Here is a 5861-nt window from a genome sequence, read left to right as displayed (position 1 = left end):
TTACCCTGTGCCTAAGATTGAGTCGTGTGTTCAATTGCAAAACATTGAATTGATGTCAAATATCATTTGTTTTGTTTTATTGAATTGCGGTTATGATGTTACTGTCCTGTTGGCATCTACACTCATTTGGCAATAACATTTAACAATAATATAAACATCTCTGTTAGTAAAGATTATAATGCAATGCATGTATTTATATAGAATATTTAAACCTTGTAGACATTTTTTTAATCTTTTCTTTTATTTTATCATTTTTAACATTTAAAAAAAAATTAAGCTTAAACATTTCATACATTTTTAGTATTAACGTTAGATATATGGCTGGTTGTCCTATGTTCTAAAATATTTCGTCTGTAACAAATACAATACTATGTAGATTGGAGGAAAAAACATACGCCACCATTTGCTAAAGATTCTATATCAATTATTATCTTTAATATATTTACATGATTACTTAAAATAAATATTTCAATCACAGAATATCGAAACAATTAAATACTGTAGTAAATTTTACACACTTTAGTTAACATGGTAACGTTACAATACAATACATAAACAAAATTAAATTTAGTAGGCCTGAATTATAGTGATCATCGCCAAATTTTTTGTAGTCATTATAATCTTATATTGTAAATTGCATTAAGAAAAATAACGTTTTTAGAGAAATTTAAAACTACATTCCTAATTACATATTCGTTATGTTTGCAGACAATGCTGCTGGAGCATGGTTTATATATCTAAACCTACAGTAGTCTGAATGCGATGTTCAGAAAAGTATGATATACAATACAACACGCACAAAATTTGTCAATCAGTCAATCAATCTATCAATCAAATAATCAGTCAGTTACTCAATCAGTAAAACAACTTATATAAATTTAAATTTAGGTTCTTTACAGTCGTGCATTCATAACTAAGTCTACTGTTTCTTCATACATAGACTGGCACAGATATGGGTTGCAATCGAATTTAATTCAAAACTACTTAACTATAACCCATTCTATCATGTACGGCAATTTTTCCTCTTTTAGAACCTGATTGATAAAACCAATTCTAAAGAATATTGCACTTGGTTGTTGTTATTTTTGTTTGTTTTTTTTTTTGTTTATTTTTTGATTTCTTTCTGATAATGGCTAGTTAAAAGGCGAGACAAGTAGGGTCACATGCTTGAAACCAATAAATGCAATTATTGTTTGTCTTCTTGTGTTAACTTCATTTCGCTGATGAAACCGTACATATGAATACAGGAGTGACTGCTTCACACTCGTTTTACTTAGGCTATGTGGTTATCTATTGAAATGTACCTTAGTTCCCACGCTAATATTATTCGACCAGATACGTTAAAGTAATCTGGAAGTCAAAACTCAGAAGGCATGCTGAAATTCTCAACGTGATTTTGTATGCAAAGAAGTTCATTTTCCACTCACTCTTGGACCTTTCCCGTCTATACCTCGGTACATCTTGCTCAGTAAGTTTTGAATAGATTCCAGACCTGCCCGTTTTGAGGCTCTCATCCTTAATGATCCATTTCTCTTTGATCGGTGTGTTCTTTTTTCGACGTAGGGTGGTAAAGCGGCGTCACTTACATAATTGTACTCTACAAATGGTTCAGAAATTTCGTCGTTTTGACTTACCGACGGAAAATCAACGTTTGTATCTGGAGAGCGCGCTTCATGATCATCAAGCATTCGCAAAGTCAGTCTTTCCAAGTCAGAAACATTCGGCTGAAATTCATTTCGTCTTAAGATTCGATCCAAAGTACCCGCATCAGTACTTGAGATTGAAATAAGGCACACGGCAATTAGTGCAGACAAGAATGACGACATTGTGCTAATACTGAAAAATAATAATAATATGTAAAATGTATATGTTATTTTTAATGTACACAAATACATTTATAATATTATATATATATACATATATAAATCAAGATAACCGTTAACACTATTAAATTATATATAAATCATTGAAGAAAGGTAAATACAGTGTTCGAATAAAGGACATGATAGTACATCGTGTATCATAGCTCTCAACGAATGTTGTCCTATAAATAAATAAATAAATAAAAATAAATTGTGTAATAAAATGCCTATGGCGGGACTCGAACCTGCGACCTCTCGCTGTGAAGGCGAGCGTCATAACCATTAGACCCAAAATCTTTTAATTCTTTAATTGATATCTTTGATATTTATCATATATATGACACTCGAAATAAAACAAATTATTTTATAAAATTAAAATCAACTAGTATTGGTCATCAAAGTATAGCATATAGAGGGCCGAAGCTGTGGAACCAACTTGCTAGAAGCATAAGAGAATGTAAAATATATCGATATTCAAAAAAGAATTACTAAATAAGAACATAAATAATTACAAACAAAAAATGTATCCTTGTGAAAATAATGATATTTGTAGAGTATGTCTTACCTATATGTAATGGTTTCCTTTCAATGATTTTTTAAATAAAGTTTTCCTATACATCATATTCGTGCATGACATTATGCATGTAAATGTATGCATGCGCACGTGTACTTGTGTGGGTGTGCGGGTATATTTGTGGGTTTATGTGTATGTGCGTGCGCACATGTGTATATTTACAATTTATGATTGAATTAAATTGTTTTGTAGTAGAATTTTTAAATGATTTACTATATTATAAATAATTTGTAATTGATTTGTAAGATTATTAAATTTTAAGTTAAGGGCGCCACAGTTAAAAAGCTTTTGCTTGTTTGTGGTGGTCCTTTTTTCACACCTTTAAACATTGTATGTTCATTTATATATTGACATTTTGATTTTGTGTAAAAACAAAGATTACTCAGACTCAGAACTGGGCCGGCCTGGAGCCCCTCTTTCTTCAAAGATAATTACTATCATACCAAATTTGCTAACAAGGCATCAAAGTCCGAAAGATGTAAGGATTGCTTCCCTCTTAAACATAGATCGCATAATATGAATCTACGCAATAGACACAAATTTCAGGAATACAAATAATGCAAAACTAATAGATTAGAAAATAGCCCGCTCCCATCCAGGACACCATTATTTGATAATAATACTTGAATGTGAATAGAATTAGTGAAATACTTCTAAGGTCGCATATATTCTAGTGTGTTTAAGTTTGAGGCGAGTGTTGCAGCTTCTGAGTCGGGGTGTGTATTTATGTGTTTGACTTGGTGGTGGGGGAGGGGGGAGTGGATTGGTGGGATGTGTTGCTTGCGTTTTGGTTTGTAATATAATACATGTGGGCAACCTTTCTTCAGCTCTGTAGTCCCAATCGTCTCGTTTCTTTGGTTTCTTGTTTCCTGATATTTGTCTGTTTTACGTAATTTGTAACTTTTTGATGTGATTTTGTAGGCCTACTTTTTGATGTTAATTGAACTTAGTTTATTATTTGGCTTTGATACATTGTTCTTGTGAAAGTAATCATTTTTTATTCGTATTTTTCATGTGATAATTTATTTATTTATTTTGTTTGTGTAGTCCTGTAATTTGTAAATTTTATATTAATAGTTGAACATTTTAACAACATAATTTGACAATTCAGTTTCTCAACTGCAATGAATTATTTTATGATTATATTTATTTATTTTAATGTTCTTTGGGGATAAAAACAGGAAACATTGTTTTGTAGGCCTATACATTAAAATCTTGCAAATTGAATAACTATCATTAATAATGATACTGAAACTTAAGAAAACACGTTTTCATTTGATACATAGATATCTAGCAATTCATTTATCTATCCATTTCCCTATTTTAGTATCTTGTGAGAGTCATATTTTGTTACGTATTATTTACCTATTTACGTTACTATATATATATATATATATATATATATATATCTAATAAAACAAATTATTTTATAAAATTAAAATCAACTAGTATTGGTCATCAAAGTATAGCATATAGAGGGAAGGTAAATACAGTGTTCAAATAAAGGACATAATAATACATCGTGTAGCATAGCTCTCAACGAATGTAGTCCTGTACATAAATGTATAAAAAAAATTGTGTAATAAAATGTCCCTGGCGGGCTCGAACATGCGACCTCTCGCTGTCAAGGCGAGCGTCATAACCATCAGACCACGGACGCTTCATGGTTGAACAGATTCAAATAACACCAGATACAATCTATTACACAATAGATATAGGATATATTATTATTATTATTATTATTATTATATATATATATATATATTTGTATATATATATATTTATATATGTAATTTCAATAAAATTATGAAAAAGAGAAATATTAATTTACAATATCGAATTGCTAAAATGATTTTTAGAGCACCTAGGAAATAATAATTAGTGGCTTAGAAGAGCAATCATTTAAAACATTCCAAAATAAGTTAAAAATAAGATGCTTCAAAGACTTAAGCCAATGTATTATGATAGATCATCTATCATCTCTGGTCAGAGGGTTATTATGTACACCACCAGTGGAGGTTACAAGATGGAAATCGATTAACAATATAAAAACCATTTTAGGAAATTATAATTTACATGAGAATTTTATAATAATAATAATAATATATGGGAACACAAAATTATAAATGGTTAAAATCTTTTGAAGGTACAAAATGATAAAGATTGTTTTCAAATCAGCAAAGGAACACGTTATGTTTATTTTTATCTCTCATAAAAATGTGACTTTTAAAGATGTATTGTCCCTTGCTAATGTCAAAAAATCATTAAAAAAATAAGTTTGAAATAAACTTGCTCATCTTGCAATAACATACAAATTATTAACTTTTGCATAGAAATTATTGAATTTAAAAAATGTGTACCCTGATTTTTAAACCAACAAATTATAATAAAAATAATAAAACTCTCCCAGTGACTGGAAGTGTTTCTATCATTTTTCGCTGTAAACTGATGGGTAGACATTTTTAAAAAACACTAATTTCTATGTTCAAGTTGTTAACTTTTATGTTACTTCAAAATGGGCAAGTTAATTTAAAAATATATATTTTTATGATTTTTAAAATATTTAGCATGGGACAATACATCTTTAAGGGTACAGCCTTAACCTTTAAAGGAAAAAACAGTACTTTGATTTAAAAGGAAATGAACGATCTTAAGCACATACTGCACATACACTGGTCGTTGTATAATTTGCCAGACTAATGAGATAGAAACTATTAATTATTTCTTATATTTTGATTATAAAAGCATAAGCGATAGGTTACTGACTGAAGGCGGGCAATCACTGCGCCCGATGGTTGTCGGCCGACGTGATTCTATGGAAAATGCAACGCCACGACGCGCGCGCAACGGATCGTTCCTAATGACGATCCGTTCAGACTGCCACCGACAACCAGCAGACGGCGTCGCGTCGTCTAGCGCTCACAGGGAGGGGAGTTGGATTCGTCCATAGAGATATAATAAGATTCGTCCTAGGACGGTCGCTCGGCGGTCATACAGCGCAGTGAGTGTCCGGCTTTAACATACCTATGTACAATTGAAAATTACAGTAACTTTGGGACACTTTTATTAGCAGTTCTTTTAAATTTAAAAACATCATTTACTCTCTCTACTCAATTCATCCTAGGGTTAGAGTATTCAAATGATAATCAACAGTCCACATGCGCCAAACTATGCATCCCGGTGTTAGATCGATGAAATCCATAAAGCGAAGCCCGCATATAATTAATGTCTGCAATAATTGTAAGATATAATAACATAGAAACAGTAAAAAGCAACATACTCAAAAACAAAAAATGCTACGGAAAAAGATGCCGGAGTTGAAAGGCATCTAACGTAAGCGTGAGTTAACATTTACAGTGGAAAACAATACATACATGAGATGCAATAACCAATACATTTTATGTTACATTAATATACATATATAT

The 5861-nt window shown here is 30.8% G+C and overlaps 1 long non-coding RNA gene across 1 annotated transcript in view; it reads right to left on the bottom strand.

The window, feature by feature from the left end:
- Positions 1-1104: 1104 nt before the first annotated feature.
- LOC117101181 overlaps positions 1105-5861 on the bottom strand; it is a 5742-nt gene continuing 985 nt past the window's right edge. Inside the window, exon 2 of the long non-coding RNA XR_004444247.1 lies at positions 1105-1836. This is a non-coding gene — a long non-coding RNA (uncharacterized LOC117101181). The remainder of the gene's footprint in view (positions 1837-5861) is intronic.

Source organism: Anneissia japonica, unplaced genomic scaffold (genome assembly GCF_011630105.1).
Source record: "Anneissia japonica isolate Jap-2015-1 unplaced genomic scaffold, ASM1163010v1 scaffold7766_len575116_cov191, whole genome shotgun sequence".
In the NCBI taxonomy this organism is placed as follows: Eukaryota; Metazoa; Echinodermata; class Crinoidea; order Comatulida; family Comatulidae; genus Anneissia; species Anneissia japonica.
This window is presented reverse-complemented; position numbering and strand designations above follow the sequence as displayed.